General features: G+C 41.5%; 1 protein-coding gene across 50 annotated transcripts in view; it reads right to left on the bottom strand.

The window, feature by feature from the left end:
- The window catches only part of MYT1L (myelin transcription factor 1 like), a 448,087-nt gene that overhangs the window by 202,351 nt on the left and 228,813 nt on the right, over positions 1-16,923 (bottom strand). For all 50 annotated transcript variants that reach the window (XM_070571805.1, XM_070571813.1, XM_070571850.1 and 47 more), the window contains exon 4: positions 14,609-14,754. The gene's annotated coding sequence lies outside the window, so the exon portion shown is untranslated. The remainder of the gene's footprint in view (positions 1-14,608; positions 14,755-16,923) is intronic.

The raw sequence follows: 16,923 nt of genomic DNA, 5'->3' as shown, positions 1-16,923 counted from the left end.
TGTGTGTGCTCGTGTGTGTGTGCCTGTGTGTGTGTGTCTGTGTGTGTATGTGCTCATGTGTGTGTGCCTGTGTGTGTGTGTCAATGAAACAAAGCTATGGATGAACATTTGCACAGCAGCCTCCCTGCGTTTAGAAACCTGCCCGCAGTATAAGCTGACTACATCTGATGACATGTGTCAGTGTTACTATTTCAGTCTCATTTCACTTATCCTGGTTTCCTGGTTTAATCGGCCTCATTGGACTGTAGGTTTAGGGGTCAGGGATCCATCTTCTGCCAACTGTCTATCCTTAGGACTTAAGACCATGTACTCTGGATTCCTGGTGGGTGAGTGAATTTCCACATGTGCCCAGTGCGTTCATGTACACGCCACTTGTCTGTCCAATATGTCCTCAAGGACAAAATATTGCCCTGGAATAGTCCCCTAGGCTATGGGATGGGCAGATGAGAATGACGAAGGCACAGAAATGAAGCCATCCAGAGGATTCCTCAACAGCATAGGTTCTGTGAGCAGTTCGTCTTCCCTTGAGTGAGAGCACAGCCCTGTCTGGTGCAGGTGCTGACCATAAATTCTGGGGTGTCCCCCTGCCCCAGAAGTGACCTGTGTATTTATAATATGCAGCTGTGTGTACTCAGGCAGGAAAATTACTCACAAATGAATTTGTTGTCCACATTTTCAAGTTCCGGAAGAGACTTGAAACACATTTTTATAGTCACTTGGCCTTTTTTCAAAGAGAATTAGAAATGTGTGACAGCTTTTTGGGAAAAAATACTGATACCATTTTATTTTTTGTCAATTCCTAAAGAAGGAATCGTTTTGGGGTGCTGGTCATTTGCGGGTAGTTATTTGCAATTTTGAAGTAAAAGCATTTCTTATTAGGTGTGGATATCTTTTATTTCACCCATCATTATACTAATTTCAGGTCAAAAATCTCTCAATGATTAGCTGATTTCTTTGGCATTTGTGAAATCACCAATGCTGACAGCATTGCCACAGTAACCAGTGTGCTCAGAGAGAGAAAAAATGGGAACAGTCAAATAAGGCAAGAAGAGAGACAGGGTAAGTCATGGTGAAGAATAACACAATTTTGACGGCACTGCCTTCTCTGGAAAGATATGTTTCCTTGTAAAAACATCCTTATCTAAAAACGCAAACTACCTGAGATGTTATCCACCAAAAATTTCACATAGTAGGTGAATATAAAGATACATTACTGTCGCATTAATAATTCTGTGGCTGGTAACTTGATCTCTTTAATTAAACTAAAGCTTTGAAGAAAGGCAGGAATGAAATTAAATTATATGGCATAAATTTACTATTTGTGGAGGTTGATGAAGACTATGAAAGTGCCACATGTGGGTTTTGTCGGGGCCACCTGCAAATCCAACACAGAGTGCGCTCCTGGGGCAGGTGCCCCTGTCCGCCTTCAGGCTCTGAGCGCGAGGACTTGCGGTCTCTGTTAGAGCCTTCCCCAGACCGCTACTCAGCGCACTGCTAGCTGAATTGGAATTAACTGTCAATTGGGTCGTGCTATGATGGCTTTCAGTTTGACAAAGATATACTTTGTCTTTTACCAAACATTTCCTCCACCAAACATGAGAAACCCACATCACAGCTCCTCGCACCCTGGGACACAGCGCTGGGATGTCGCCCTCCCTGCAGCAGAAGCCTGCAGGGCAGCTGCCAGGGCAGTGCTGGCCGCCCCTTCCACCTGCAGCCACCCTGGCCTTCGCCCCTGCTCACCGCGGTGCACTGGGACGTCCCTGTGTCATTCCCGTGGATTCTCTGGGGAGGAGGGTGGGGCTTCTGGTACCTGCATCTTGCAGCCGAAGCAGATGGTTTTTAAGTGAGACATCTGCAGCTGTGTCTAGCCAAAATCTTTTATAACAACCATCTTCTCACTTTAACCATCACATGTGGTAGCTTAGAACTGGAAGATTCTTTGACTGTAGGAAAGTCCTTCCCTTCTAAGGAGATTGCATCATAAACGCATTTAAGTTCTCGTAAGCAAACGGTTTTAGGTAGCTTCTCTCTGTCTTCTAGCTCTCTTATTAAATAACCTTCGATTATGTCAATTTTATATGTAAATTTTGTTTTCAAGATGATAGCACTGCATCTTTGTGTCAACTCTGAAGAACACTTAAAGGGCACACAATTTGAAATAAACTCTGTGATACATTTTACTAAGCACTTAAATGATTTCCGTGCTCAAATTCACAATGTTATGTATGTTTCATTTCGTCACACTGATCCATTTATTTTCTTAGGTACCCTGTTCTAATATGTGACCTACAATTAATGCTAAATTACAATGGGGATCCCACAGAGTTGCTTGTTATTTTCTTATCGATTCTCACCATTGGCAGAAATAAAAAAGGACCTCGGAACTTTACAAAGCATTCCCCTCTGTTCCTGACACTCACACCTCACCACCGCCATGCCTGGGGTTGGCACTTACTTGTGATCTTTTCCCTAAGTGTCTGTGACCATTAAGAGCCCAAGTTCTCGAGTCAACCGTCCCTCAGCTTGGTTTCAAAGCCTTACTCTTTCGGCATTTGTCCCCATTCTGACCCCACTTCTCACTCTTTGTTCTGGAAATCATCCCTGTAGCGGCCTCTGGAGCTCGAGGCCAGTCAGCTGCAAACTCCTGTGTCACTCAGCGTGTTCTCTTCAGGTGTTCTTCCCGTCTCGTCTCCGCTTCCCGGAAGCAGGCTCTCCCCCGCACTGCACCCGTGGAAGCCCCCTCATGTGGCCACCTGATGGGACACACGTCCTCCTGCTCCTCCACCACTCTCCCTCCACTTCCATAAAAACCTCCAGCATTGAGTCTCAGCTCATCCAAGACTCAGAGAGACCCTCTGATGTCGCCAGAAGCCAGGGACCTCGCCTTACTCCTTGAAGATTTTCGCTCCTGGCTCACGGTTGTGATCTCCAAACCAGCCTGCAACACCTCTGATGATTTCTACACCCATGTCATGCATCCCTCCACAACTCTGGCTTCTTGATTCCTCTACCACGTTTTTCTCCTTTGACCATCTACTCCCATGGCTACACCTCTTCTTATCTCAGACTCCAAGACTCCACTCTAGCTTCCACCTCTTGTCTTTCCAACTTCTCCTTCTGGTTCCCTGACTCCAACAATCCTTTGAACAACCACACCATCCAGCACATAATCCATTGATCCTACCATTTCCTCACTCACTCTCACCATCCTCCTGTCCTCACTTCCTCTCTCACGCACTTACACTGGATGGATGATGATGACATTCACTGCTCTGCATGCTCCATAAACTGCCTTGACTGTCTCTCATTAATTCACTCCCCTGCGAAAAGTTGAATCCTCAGTCTGCTTTGCACTGAACTCTCAGCTGAATGTGGCTGGAAGGAAGTACACAGTCTGGTCTGACTTCAAAGCATGACCCTGAGCCTCAAATGGGTCTTCAGTGCCTCGTGGCAATGCGACATCTCCATCCCTTCCTCCCCTCACTCTTTCAGATCTCTCTCACCACTGCTCCTGTTAGAAGTCAGGCCCTCCCTGCGGCAGTGATCCCTGCTCCTCTCCCCTACACAGGGAGCTCTCTCCAGCAAGCCTCCTCTCGATCTCCTGCATCATCTCCATCCTCTTCACCTGTCTTCCTGGAAGGGCAGTGTCGCTGTTCTGCTCTCTGTCATGTCACCAGCATCTAGAACAACGCCTGTCACTTCATAGGTACTCAGTCACACATGTTCAAAAATGAATGCATGAATGTGGACACACAAAGATATACCCAATTATCCATAGTAATTGAAATGAATATCAACTTAAAAATAATCTCTATTAAAGATAAGGCCAAAATTCAACTGAAGGAGAATTTGATTGATTAGAGAGAAAGACATAATTTTTATCATTTTAGTTAACAGAAACTGAATCCAACAAATAGATTATTTTCTAGGAAAAGGATTAATAAAGGAAAAAATTCAGAAAAGTACTTTTCTTCCATTGTTAATTTAACTAACTGAAGTACTGATTTCCTGGATGAAATTTTTAAAATCATTGTTTTCATCTCTTTTGTTGTGTTCATCCACATGTCTTCTATTAATCTATCTGTCTTACTCAGATACAGGTTCTTTTATGCATCACCATGCCATCCATATACATACGAACATACACAATGGTAAGACAACATATAGGGTTAATATGTCCATAAATCATTACACAATTTAAGTTACAATGAAAAGGTCTTTATATCACAATACACCCATTCGTGACTCTCCATCAGAACTAGATGGACCTGAAATTATTAGGGCAAACTTTTATTGGCAGCTATATATGCACATGCTTAAATACAAGTATAGAGTGCCCATATGATGCCAAACTCACCATCAACCATCTCCTAACTCCAAACAGCAGACATCCAAAGCTGTGAGTGTAGTGTAATATGATGGGAAAATGGCATATATTCAAAATAACACAAAAAAGTGTTCAGTAGGCTTTGAAAAGTGCTGGAGTCTCCCATGTAGACATAGGATGAAACTAAGCCTGTGTTTGGCATTTCAGATGCGCTCTTAGTAGCGACTCAGCTCTTCTCTAGATGGCGGCATGGATGTTAGAAATGGACTCCCATTTAATAGACTTGAAGGAAGGGATGGCAATTGAGTGATAGGGACCAGTCTAGCCTTCCTCCCCTCACCCCAATCCCAGCTTCATATACAGGCTAGCACTTTAAAAAGTATCAGTATCTGCAGTCACTTTAAAAATAATTCAGTTCACAACAAGGACTCAGTGTTCCTTTGCCTCTACCCCCTACCTCTATTTTGGGATGCAAGCCCTGTTATCACTGAACGGAATGACATTCACAGCAGGTACAACTGACACATGGAAATTTGTTGGATTGGTTGCACTAATTGGATCTCTGTACTTGCAAGGATGATGGCACAAGTAGGAGGTGTTTAAACATGTGAGTTCAGAACCCTGTTTATGGTCCATTTCCATGTAAATGAAGAGCGCCAGCGGCTTAAGTGCAAGGCGCGTGGTAACACCCCAAAGCCAGCCCCCCACTGGAGGAATGAGGCCTTGAGTAAGAAAACCGATAGAGAATAAAAGAAAACTGATTTTTTCTTACCTTCCCGCATGTAAGATTTATGCAAGAAACTCCCATTAGCACTAATGAGAGTTATGCATGTAAATCTCCCATGAAATGACGGGAAGATTAGCCTCATCCATCACTGTGCAGATAGCACAGTTTCTGGGGCAGGCTTCTAGCAGGCAGCCGCTCGCCTGCAATTGATTTTGCCTGGCCTTTCTCAAAGTGCTGAAGCAGCAGGCCTTGGGAGAGGCCCTGGGAGGAGGCCCCGCGGAGCAGCACAGGGGGCAAAACACAGATCTGCAAGTGCTTTGAATAATTCAGAGATCAGCGGCAAGGCCACCCACCTGCTCGTGATACACAGTTCTGGAAGAAGAAAATGAACAACCCCACACCATGTGCATGGAATCCTCTTACCCTCACAGTTTCAAGGCTTTTCTCAGGAGAGCAGGCAAAGCATTTTAAATAAGTTCCCAGCAACTAACAGTCCCAATTTGCCTGGGCCCTGCCCATACAGTTGTACCACACACTCACCAGAGATTAGACAAACTGCCTCTTTTCCAGACAGCACCTGTGTTCTTTGCCTCAATGCCCTTGCTCACGCTGTGGACATTCTGTCTCCACGGTTCTCTCAAATTGATTGAATTGTTTGCATCTCCAGGACACCTTTCTTCTTTCAAGAGCCTGGCCTCCCTTGGAATTAGGCACTGATGTGGTTCTACCATTCCTTTCCCGTGAATCAGCCCCGGTCCACGTTGTCAACCTCAGCAGCAGGCCTAACCTGCTGTAGGGTGTCGGCTCCCCCAGAGTCACGCCCTCTTGCGTCTCTTTGGGACCCTTTGTAGGCTCCACACAGTGGCCTGCATATAGTCTCTCCATGAATATTTGGTGAATACAAAGATGAATTGTTTTAAAGAGGAATACCCGTATACATGGACAACATTCTTAAGGTATCAGAAGGTTTGCCATGAAAAGAAACTCTTCCTACCCCAACATCTAATTCTTTCTTTTTGAGACGACCTAGTATTTCCTTCCCCCATGTTCTATACACTGACAGACATCAGTGTATAAACACGCTTTTAAAATATACGAATGGGAGCACTACCCACATGGTTTGACACCCTGCAATTTTTCATTTCACAATATACGTGGGGCTAGGTTCATATAAGCTCCCTCATTGTAAAAAACTTAATTCATAGTGTTCTATTGCATGAATATAACGCACGTTATTTAACTAGTCTCCTGTGGATGAATAATTGTTTCCCAAATCCTTCCTCTTACAGCAAGTCTATAATGCACGGAATAAAAATAGCCGACTCCTCTAAAATGTTCACTGTGTGACAAATGGCATTTAATTCATCCAGTCCTTACCATAACCCACTAGGATAAATATTCTGTGATTGTTCCTGACATATAGAAAAGGAAACTGAGGCACACAGAGATCAAATAGCTTGTCTGAGGATGTCTAACTGGTCAGGGTAAAGCCAGCGTTGGGGTCGTGCTGTGCCTCTGCAGAGGCCACGCTCACTACTGACTGCCCTGCTGCAGCTTTGTAAATACAACAGCTCAAGTGTGTGAGTATTCTTACACTGAGTACCCGGAAGTGGAATCCCTAATACGGAGAAAATATCCTTTCTAAGCTTCACTGATGTTGCTGGTAATTGTCTATCGCTCACACTCCCCAGTGCTGCCACTGTCAACCTGTTGGATTATTGCTGGCTGATAGGCAAACGATGCTATTGATGTGGATTAAGGCTGCCCCAGGTAGAGAAGCCCAAGGTGACCTGGCCTACATGCCGATCTATATGACCTGGTGGATTTTTGTAGTATGAATTAGGGCTGCCCCAGGGAGAGAAGCCCAGGGCATCCTCACCTACATGCCGATCTATATGACCAGATTCGTATCTAAAGTTATACGACCGCACAATAACCAGACCCCATCTGCACTGAAACCATTTAATGACTTTTTACATCGTCTTTTCTTTTTCCAGTAAAAATAAGTCATGTACCCGTGCCTTATAAATTTAGCCCTAACCCTCAACACATTGCAGCAGCGCTTTACTGCCCATGGGTCCTGTCCCCATGCTATTCCGTACTATTCTCTAAATAAAAGAGCACTACTGCCAGACCTTGAGAGTCCAAGAAATCTTTCTTTCGACTCTTCGGCTCGCCGTCCCCGCATCATTTTGACATTGTAACTCTAACATGAATTTATGATGTAGTGAGGTTGAGCATCTTTTCTAATGTAAAAGCTATTTGTATCTTTTCTGAAATATCTTTCTGTGCCCTCTGTCTAATTTTGGTTAATATTTTTTGTTAAATTTAATATGCTAATAAGTTACAGTGTAGCTGTTACTGTTATATTCTAATGGGGCTGATTCCTATTTGTTTGTTTGTACATTAATGTATCACTAAAACAACGCACACACTAAAATTTCTGTCTCTTGAAGGTGATTTTGGTTAGGGGAGATTATTCATTTAACTTCTATATTATCTGAGGGTAATTGCATTTGTCTCCCAAAAAGAGAAAAAATGTGCCTCTGATGGCCATTCTCGAATCTTCTAGGGGATGTGGCTACATGTAAATTCTCCTTGAGAAATGAGAAGAAAGATTACACATCCTAAATATTTTATTTTTGGCAGATATATTGTACAAGTCTTAGGATATTGAATCATGTTATAAGTTTCCATTGTTTGGAAGGAAATTTAAAAGTTCAACACACTACTTTTTTATGATAACAAAAATTTGGCAGGCTGGCCTGGTGGCATATAGTTAAGTTTGCATACTCTCCTTTGGCAGCTCAGGGTTCCCAGATTCGGATCTCAGGCATGGACCTGGTGTCGCTCATCAAGCCGTACCCTGGTGGCATCCCACATAAAATAGAGGAAGATTGGCATGGGTGTTAGCTCACCAACAGTCTTCCCCAAGCAAAAAGAGGAAGATTGGCAGCAGATGTTATCTCAGGGCCAATCTTCCTCACACACACACACACACACACACACACACAAAATTGGCTAACTACAAGGAACTGTTGACATTAGCAGACAAAGAATTTGATTATCAAAAGCTTAAGTGGAAGATGTTACTAGTTATTTAAGCAGAATATGCTTCTCCAAACATACTAATAATGGTAGATCTACGAAAAATGGTAGATCTATAAAAATAAGATAGTGCACAATCTTTTTTTCAAACAAAAATCAAGACCCAAGGACAGGATGTAAACTGTCACCTGAAAATAGAATGATGGTAAATAAAGTCAGCATTGAGCTTAAACCACCACAACAAAACTTCCTCTCAGCAAGGCTTCAGGATACAGCTTTCTTACCCATCACAGAGTTTTAGCAGATAATCGTGCTTTTAGTCTCCACAGGGACTCTGCAAAGGTCCCTGCTGTGAGGGGCGGGGTTATCCAGAGTAAACTGAGGACTGTGTCAGACCCTGGATGGTAAGCCTGTGGAAGGCACAGACCACAGCACTAAACCAAATACCGTACATACAGCACTCGTTCGAAAAATGGTTCTGCTTTCTGTTTTTTGAGAAATTGATGATACCTAGTCTGATGGTCACAACAGTTGGCACCAGGAGTCTTAGGGACAACTTCAGCACACTCCACTTCTGTTTCCCTCCACCCCCAAAGCCTATAAGGCAGCTCTGAGGAGGACAGGAACTGACACAGCTGCCTGAGGTTTCACTGAATCGGAATGTGTAGCTTTAGCAAGTGCTGTGCTCTCTTGGCCTCTTGGATATGAAAGCTTCCCTGCTCCCATCCCCAAGGAAACAGGAGGAAAGGGCGTTCAAGCTCCAAAATTCCCGTGTGGAAAATCCCAGTCACCCTGAAGCTTTCCTGGATGCATGGGGTGTGAAGGCACTGCTGGACCTGTCAAGCTCGACGCCACCAGTGATGAGCAAGAAGTGTGCGCACATGGGAGGCGGCTTCTGAGGTCAACCTGCATTCACAGCAGCAGCACCCTCCACAGAGCAAAGAGAAGCTCGGCTCTGGCGACCCCTGACTCCCATTCCCCCAGACGGACCCTGGCTGTCTGAAGCCCTTTATAATATATGGCTGCCCCTAGATCTGAGTTCCTCCAAGTGATCTGTGTCCCACATGACCTCACCTACTTCCCAACTTTGCTTCAGTTAAAACGCCCACTGACCGAAGGTGATTGTTCTCTGCTGGGAGGAAAGAAATTTCATGATTTGCAGTTTCTGTCACACTCCAGAGTAGGAAAGCAGGGATTTGCAATTTGTATTCTACTTTCCAAGAGAGTGGTGGTCCATGACTTTGATATAAGTCAGGAAAAATGCAAATTTCTACTATTTCCTAAACTAAATTCTAGAAAAATCAAAGCTTAAACACTTTCTTACTATTCACATTATTTTATAACATCACATTTAACAGTCATTGTTAAAATGGAGAGAAACAAAAGTCACAAAGATTATTTAAGCAATATGAATGAATCACTGTGAAAACAATTGAAAAGCATTACGTCATGAGTTAGGGATGATCCTGACAAACGTGCCTCAGTTATTTGGCTGTTTTCTGGGAAAGGGTACAAGGGAGTGGTGAATTGCAACGTCAGATTAACAGCATGGCACCATCAGGCAAAACAGTGTCATTTAGTAGCAGCCTGGCAGTTTTACAAATTCTTGGTGTGTACACATATAGAGACACACACAGAATACATTATACATGCACACAAAAATTATATATTGTGAGTATATGTGGAACAGACACAAGAGTACTAAGGTGTGATAGCTGCAGAGGGCTTTGGAAACATTGCAGAGGTGGTTCCCAGGAGTGAAGAACATGGGCTGGGAAGTTAAAATGCCAACCCAGGTTTGAATCCCATCTGTGCCCTTTACTAACTGCGTAACACTGAATGAATTATTTAACTTCTCTGTACATTGGTTTTCTCCAATATAAATGAATATGGATAAGAATAGTGCCAACTTCCTAGGGTGTTTTGAGGACCAAATGGGATGCGTGGAGCAGCACTTTCAGAAAAACACTTGGTACACAGTAGATATTTAATGAATAACTATTATTATTGTCATTGGTAGTTAACTTTATTTTCGTGTATCTACCTCATTTGATCTAGCCCTCTATTCCTATTTTACAGAAAAAGAAAGTAAGGCTTTGAAGGGATTTGCCCAAAGGCATACACGTGGTTACTGGCAGTGCTAGGATGAAACCTAATGGTATTTGTTAGCTGTTTTAAATAAATTCATTTCAAAGGGTCAAAGGGCACAGATTTACAAAGTTGGAGCTATTTCAGCAGATTCTTCCTTCTGGACCCACGATGCACTTTTCTTTAAAATAGTCACCATTCAGAACACAATTCATAAAGTTTTTTGGGAAACAGATATTGATTTTATTTTAAGTCGTCTTTAGCATGGAAATTGGATGCAGAGTGTGATTTTCTCTTTGGGCTCTAGTTCAGAGGAAATTGGATTTCCTAGAGTGCCAGCTGCGGAGACGCCACAGGTGTTCATGGCTCAGCAATCACAGTGGCTAATTGGGACACACTAGGACAAAAAATGCCCTCAATCTAAATCTTGTTCTGTGGCACTTTTATTTCTCCCCTAAGAGCAAGCCCTAAAGTCCTTCTGAACTGGGGATGCTAAAGAAAGCTGCTGCTGTGGACAGGAAACATGACACATGGGGCAGTGAGGAGTCACAGGGTGAGGAAGACCCAGAAGTTGAAGGCCACAGGACTAGGCTGCACTCGACAGCCACTAGTTAGCGACGGTGGCAGGTACTACAGGCCTTCCACTTGAGCATTTCTGATTTTGAGTTGTATTCTAAAGAGTAGGACCAACAAAAGAACAATCCTGGAAATCTATCATTCGAACAACTGCATCATGGAGGCCAAACTAGAATCCAGACAGTTGAGTACAATAACGTTTCATGGGAGGTAGAAAGGGTGGTGGGCAAAGGAGTGAAAGCAGTTTGTAATCAGTTTCTAGAATTGAGAGCAGGTAGACAAGTCCTTACAGTGGACCACTCCATACACTGCATCTGAAAGGGTAATGAGACAGAACCACATAACGTTCTCTCTCCTGTGGACCACAGAAGTCATACAGAACCACACTTGTTTTACGAACACCAATCCCAAGCCACGAAGAGTTAAGCCTTTTGTCCTAATATGTAGCTGTATATGCCAAGTCACCGGTATCCATATCTATGCCTTGATCCCATCTCTGGGTTTTGTATTGTTTTACTACATAGTAAGTCATTCCCAGATTTATCCATCTAATCAACTGATCCTTCAAGACTCAGTTCTGGGATCACCTCCTCTGTAAAGTCATCTCTGACCTCTCTAATCAGAGTTAAGACCTCTTCTGCGCCTTCCTAAATCATCTTACTCAGAGTTCTTTTGACTCAATGAGAGGTGACTGAGCACCTCATAGGAACCAGGAAATATGCTCAGCCGTGGAATATAGAAAGAAACGAGGCATAGATTTTGCAGTGAAGGAAGCACCTTGCAGTCTCGTCTCTTCAGCGTCCTTTCTGTGTTTTCTGTTTGTTCAACTTGTGACTCTTTGAGGACAAGGGCCATCTCTAATTCATTTTTATACCTCCAGAAACTAGAAGAGTTCCTGGAACAAAATAAGTACTCAACAGTGTTGAGAAAATGAGAAACTAATGAAAAATGATTACTACACATTTATTCCTTGGTACCTGTGACAAAGGGTAGTTGTGAACAAAGCCTTTTCTTTGAGTAGTTTTTTGTTGCATCCATAGTTTAATGATAACTTCTAAATATTTTTATTTGACTTGAAAGTAGACTTGGATTAACCATTGAAATTTGAAGGTTACTTGGAATTAGTGATTTATGTTAAATCTAGATCCTAAACAGAATTTCTTTCCATTCCATTGTAGACCACCCATGCCTGGGTCAGGAACTGTCTTGGCTACTTATTAATTACATCATGTTAGGATAGTTACTTAAGTTCTCTCATCGTCCTTTTAGTGACCTTTAAAGTGGAAAAAAATAATCGCTCAGAATCACAGAGTTTGGGAGGAATTCAGTGCTTGCAGAGTGCTGGTGTACATGGCAGGGCTCAATCATTGACAGGTTTCATTACACCAAAGATGACACAGGGGGGTGTCACACACTCATTACACTGTGTCCTCTGCATCATTTATGTTGACTGTGGTCTTGGGAGATGTCCCACAATATCTAAGTTTTTATATCTTGTAGTCTCTTATCATGAACAAAGAACTCCTGAATGCCAGATATACTTACCTTTGATGGCAGATATTATGTGAAACATTCCATGACATCAGTGGCTTTCGACTAAGGAATTACTGCTAGAGAATAAAAGCCTTCAAAATGCTGAGTTTTAAGAAATTAAACACAAACTGTATCCTCATCCTCAGTGCAGATTTTGTAAAACTCTATATTTAATATTCATATATAATTGCTTATTGTTCACCAGACCAAGCTCAGAAAAAAACTCATAATAAAATCTGAATATTTTTTCAAACTGAAAAAAAGGAATTTTCTAAGTTAATGGTACGTGGATATGGAAATTCACTACTATAAAGTATGAAAACCTCAATTTCTGTCTGATCAACAAACTTAGCCATGTGATCTACAGATTCAATGCAATCTCTATCAAAATCCCAAAGTCATTTTCTGCATAAATAGATAGATCAATCCTAAAATTCATATGGAATCTCAAGGGACCTCCAAATGGGCAAAACAGTCTGGAAAAAGAAGAACAAACTGGAAGTTTCATACTTCTTGATTTCAAAAATTACTACAAAGCTACGGTAATCAAAACAGTGTGGTACTGGCATAAATTTAGAGATAATAGACCAATGGAATGGAACAGAGAACCCAGAAATAAACCCACACATAGTTGGTCAAATGATTTGACAAGGGTGCCAAGACCTTTCATTGGGAAAAGGACAGTCTTTTCAACAAACGGTGTTGAGAAAACTGAATACCTACATGCAAAAGAATGAAGTTGGACCTTTAACTCACTTCATACACAAAAATTAACTAAAAATGGAACAAAGGCTTAAACATAGAGCTAAAACTGTAAAATTCTCAGAGGAATATATAAAGAAAAAGCTTCATGACATTGGATTCAGCAATTTTTTGAATATGACACCAAAAGCATAGGCAACAAAAGAGGATATACAAATGGCCAATGAGCACATGGAAAGATGTTCAACATCGTTGATCATTACGAAAATGCAAGTCAAAACCACAAGGAGATACCACCTCACACCTATCAGGATAGCTATAATAAAACAAAAAGACAGAGAACAACAAGTTTTGGGGAGGATGTGGAGAAATTGGAACCCTTGTACACTCTTGGTAGGAACATAAAGTGATGCAGCCACTATGGAAAACAGTATGGTGGTTCCTTAAAAAATTGAAATTAGAATTACCATATGACCCAGCAACTCCACTTCTGGGTAAATAATAGTAGAATTGAAAGCAGGGACTCAAACGGATATTTGTACACTCATGTTCACAGTCATGTTGTTCACAACAGCCAAAAGACAGAAGTAACCCAAGTGTCCATCTATGGGTAAATGGATAAACAAAATGTGGTACATAGTACAATGGAATATTATTTAGTCTTAAAAAGGACAGAAATTCTGACATACGCTATAACATTATGTTAAGTGAAATAATAAACTAAGTGAATAATAATAACATGCTGATAATACATGCTAAGTGAAATAAGAGGGGTGCAAAAGGACAAATACTGTATGATTCCACTCATAAGAGGTATCTAGAATAGTCCAGTTCAGAGACAGAAAGTGGAATGGTGGTTGCTCGAAGCTGGAGGAAGAGGGTGGAGAGTGACTGCCTTAGTGAGCACAGAGTTTTAGTTTGGGAGATGAAAAAAGTTCTGGAGGTAGATGGTGCTGACGGTTGCACAGATCTGTAAATGTACTTAATGCCACCGAACTATACACTTAAACATGGTTAAAATGACAAATTTTGTGTTATTTGTATTTTACCACAATTAAAAGAAATCTTACAAAGGAAACTTAGCCACAACTTGAAGTTTCGCGAGAGCATGGCCGTCAAGGTCCACAGTGGCATTGAGGGAGGTTTATCAACAGTAATTGACAGCGACCCAAAAAGACCTTGGGCTATGCAAATGAGGCCCTAATTAAAGACCTACTTAATTTCCTTAAAGACAAGATGTCCCTAAATAGAACTAGTAGTGGAAACAGAAATCTGATTTTAAAGGTGCTTTGTACAAAGGAGCTTCTGTACAACTGCCAAAGGGTGAACAGATCCATGAATACGGTTAGGAAATTATTTTTTGAGTAATGTTGTAATTGGATAACAGAAGGCTACTTGAGTCTATGCTGAGCAGTAGATTATAAATTCTGACTTTACATTGAGTTTGTTTATTAAAATTAGAGGATGTCATGCTCTTTATCAAATTAAAAAAGACCCTCCATTCACAAAACCATCTTTATCCTTTCCAAAGGAAGATATTTTAAGGTAAATATATAAAACATTTGTCTGCATGTAAAGCCTGAAGTCTGACATAGAGTCATTACCGTTATGTGGCTCCCGGGATAGCCATATGTCTGTGGAACCAACCGGAACCTTCCTTGACTGATGTTGTTGAAAATTTCAGAGATGCAAACACTTGACTGGATTCAATAACTACATTTTTTTTCCTCTTCCACCAGATGTGGTCACTCTAGAGAAGAATAAAAAGACAGAGTAATGAGGCTGACGCGCATAATGAAACAGAAATCCTACGTGAGGGATGGGATTATCAGGGAGGTTTGCACCTGGAGAGAGTCGGGTCCTAATACCCAGGCCGAGTGCCCAGACACACGGAGACGCCGCAGGAGGGGCGGTCGAGACAACCCGCTAATCTCACAACCAATTAATTTCTGGTAAATAATTTCTTATAGAAAAATGTCTTTAGAAAACTAATTAAATTACTGTTTGTGAAGTAAAAATTACACAAAACTGTAAACATGTTCTTATAAAACTAAGGGTAAGAGTTATTTTTGCAATTAAGTCTAAAAAGTATTAAGGCTATGAAATCTTTAGGGGCTCATGAGAGAAGCGTGCAACGTGTGTTTGTATGTATACACAGCTGATGTCATCAGTAGGTGGTCCTTTGTGTTTCCGTTTTTGTCCTTCTCCACTCAAAGACGGTCAATAAGCTGTAGTCTTTTCCACCTACACGATTTTACAAGAGCATGCTATTTGCTAATTAAAAAATAAAACAAAATACAACTTCTTAAGCAATAATTTAAAAATTTTACTGTTATAACTATAAAGCAAGATCTAAATACAGTGTTTAAAGTGGGCATTATGCATAATCTTCTATGATTAATATTTACAGAGTGGGCACAGTTATTTTGAATATGTTCTGAGACATTACTTAATAAATTGGCTAAGAATGGTTTGGATGGTATTCAATATAATGGCTTTATGAAAATGCATGTTAATTCTCACCATGTGAAGGACATCAAATAGACAAATTTAAATAAATCTTATAAATGAAACAACATAAAGCAAAACCATTAACTGACTGAGAACACATGAATAGGATCGGACATGAATGATGAAAGATACTCCATCTGAGGTATTGCCAACACTTTGTTAAAAAATCACACTTTGGTAAAATAGTATTAAGTTAATTTATACAACATCTGACTCTTCTTGTAATCCTAGAAATTCGCCTCTATCACCTGAAGCCTTTTATAATGTTCTACAGATTCATCACAGGTTCTGTCATCATTTTGGGGAATCCTCAAGGTCCATAGAAGGTTACAAGGAGACAGACCTAGAGATCACCGTGCTCGCCCCTGAGTGGGTAGGCTAGAGTGTCTTGGCAGCAGATATGTCTGAAAATAGTCAGGAAAAGGGCAGGTTTTTCATTAAAGTGATAAGCATCTACAAAATAGAATTTTATGGAGGAAATGACAGGTTTTATTTGGTGTGTGCTCTATTCTCCACACACATATTCACAAATCAGGGAGGTGAAAATGCCCATCTCATTTCCCACATGAACCACTGCCCTGTCTTAGCTTTTCATGGAGGCTATTCCTCCAAATACCCCTGTCTCTGTCCTCCCATCCTCTGGGGATGGGAGCCTTGGCTACTTCCCTGGTTCCCCTGAGCTCACAAGGAGCCAGGCTGTGCTCACAAACACGAGAGACCCTGCCCCACTGCCGGAAGAGGTGAAGTTAGGGTCCCTGTTAGCATGCGATACAACCTCTTCTCCAGGCTGTATTTTCATCTGGGAGTCATTTATGAGACATAGATTAGAAAGTCACTGGCAAATGGGTTTTAGGCTAAATGCCCTTGAAGGGTGTTTGATGCTTCTTTTTCTGTTTTCTAAAGATTGGCAACAGTTGTTAGCTCAGGTGCCAATCTTTTTTTTTTTCTGCTTTATCTCCCCAAGTCCCCCCTGGTCCCTAGTTGTATATCTTAGTTGCAGGTCATTTTAGTTGTGGCATGTGGGACACTGCCTCAACGTGGCCTGACAAGCGGTGCCATGTCCGCACCCAGGATCAGAACCAGAGAAACCCTGGACTGCCACAGCGGAGAGTGCCAACTTAACCACTCAGCCATGGGGCTGGCCTCCAATGCTTCTTATTAAATGTATATATATTCTGATTTAAGACAATTGGTATGTAAAGTAGAAATTTCTTCAGAAAAGCAGAATTTAAAAAAACAGAATGAAATGAACTGAGATAAAATATTCTTTCAACAAAATACTATTTAAGAATTCACAGAACCATCTACTAATGATTGAACTCCCTTAGTGACATGATCTTATAAGACGTCACCTTTTCCCAATTATTCAGGGACAGTATGAGGGACTATGCAGCCACGGTTCTGGCTG

This window comes from Equus przewalskii, chromosome 14 (genome assembly GCF_037783145.1).
Source record: "Equus przewalskii isolate Varuska chromosome 14, EquPr2, whole genome shotgun sequence".
Classification (NCBI taxonomy): domain Eukaryota; kingdom Metazoa; phylum Chordata; class Mammalia; order Perissodactyla; family Equidae; genus Equus; species Equus przewalskii.
Note: the sequence above shows the minus strand (reverse complement) of the source record. Positions and strands in the feature narration are given on the sequence as shown.